This window comes from Ascaphus truei, chromosome 2 (genome assembly GCF_040206685.1).
Source record: "Ascaphus truei isolate aAscTru1 chromosome 2, aAscTru1.hap1, whole genome shotgun sequence".
Lineage (NCBI taxonomy): Eukaryota > Metazoa > Chordata > Amphibia > Anura > Ascaphidae > Ascaphus > Ascaphus truei.
In genome coordinates, this window is record NC_134484.1 from 23,707,738 (window position 1) to 23,709,755 (window position 2,018).

The window sequence follows — 2,018 nt, forward strand, 5'->3', positions numbered from 1 at the left end:
TTGTGGGACTGCAGTACAGTAGCTGAGACAGGCGAGCTGGCAGGTGACAAGCAGGTAGCGATGGTCAGGAAACAGGGAAAGGTCAGCTGTTAAGCAGGTAGGGTGATGGGAGGGGGTAACCAGGCTATCTAATAAAGGTTAAACCCTCTGGTTACCCCTGAAACCGTAGAGTCCCTGCATAAGCACCATAAGCCAGGGACCAGGGATAATACATGTTGAAAATAAAATGACCCCTGCTTTTTTCTGTTTTCATGTTCCTTTAGCCCTAGAACTGTGAGATCTCTTGTGTGTCAGTTTTAGGGGGGATATTTGGGTAGAAATACAATTATTTTGTTTGCAGGAGTTCGGGCACCAAAGTTACCGGTAGTCCTTTAATTCTCCCTGGCAAGCAGGCATGATTTACCAGCTCGTGGAGTGAATTACACCGGGGCAACCCAGTGTCCCCCAGACTCTTGCATTTCAAGCCCAAATATCCCAAATCCATTTCCCGTATAAGATTCCCCAATGTGTATACTTTATTAAAGTGTACTTTATAAGGTTTTAGACATTTGCTATAAGACTCTCTACAGTCAGCCAGGGCATCAGCATAGACGCTGACATGTCTGTATAGAGTCCGTAGTTTAAAGAGGAGAGGATATCCAGAGGTGAGAAGACGTTTGGTGGGCGAGGAAGGGTGAATTGCCAAGTCCGGAGAACAAATGGCACCCTGTGGGGACACCTTTTGTATCTGCCAGACTTGGAGGAGCCTGCCCAGCGGGTGGCAATGAGTTTGCTTTGGGAGATACAGCTCGTAGGCGCTTCTCCCATTGGCTAAATCATATTTACCGCTCACCCGTCTTTTTGAGCCGGCTTGTCATGCCTCCTCCTCTGACGTCAGCCAAAGGATGAGCTCTAATGCCTATTGGCTGGCGGGGAGGAATTCCCATGCTCTGATTAGTCACTCCTCCTACCTCCATGCTAAGAATAGCTTAGTGGAGTGTATGTAAGAGGATGGCCGAGTCAGAGAACCAGACCATCCTGTGACTTGAGTCGATGAAGCTAGGGCGGGCTTTTCAAAGTTGCTCTGTTCGAAATAGCAGAGCAACCGGCTTCGTTTTGAAGCTAGAAAAGCCTGCTTCACAGAGACTAAGTCCAGTCTTTTTCAGCCAAGTTCTACAAATCAAAGTAGCGGTTGTGGTCAAGATTTCTTGCCGAAAACAGTTCCAGGACTATCGGGACTAGGTCCCGGTTAGGATATTCTGCTGAATCTCGGTCCAGGACGTCCAGAACAAGGTTCCGATCAGGGAAAGCCCTTGCAAGTGGGTGCCCTGCACCTAACAAAGTCTAGATCTCAATCCCCAGAGCACATTAAGTGTGCATATTTTAGTATTTTGTGTTTTGTTGTATTTCCGAGGTTTAATCCAAATAAACCCCATTTTATTTCACTGCCTTGTTTTGCCTGTTGAATGATCCCAAAAATATAAATGTGTTAAAAGACCTGGTCTACCGTGACAGATAGTGATGGTCAGGAAACAGTCAGAGGTTAGGGCAGGTGGTAAGCAGGTAGCGATGGTCAGGAAACAGCCCTCTGGAAAACTGCAATAATAACACAGGGAGGCAGCGAGTTTGCTTACTGGGTGAACCACAATAAACAGTCACAAGAAGTGGAGGTCTTATAAAGGCCTGGCTGAGGCTAAGAAACAGGTGAGGCTGATAAGGTAATCAGCCTCCTTAGAAAGTTCTCTGCAGGGAATAGCAGCAGTACAACAGCCTGTAGCAGACGAGGACAACTCCAGACTTGGAAGGTAAAGGACCAGGATTCAAGGTTCACGGACACTCCTGACAGTATCACACTTACAAACAACCATAGAATATGCACATTGTAGAGTAATTTCATCATCAGGGTTCAAATGTATACCCCTTCTAAAGTAAGCAGTTTGCTATGAAATGCATAGGGTTATGTTCTGTGAGCTGTTGGGAATGGAGATTTGCTGCAGTCCTGTGTCCCTGTAAGAGCGGAGTCAAGATCTCTGTTTATT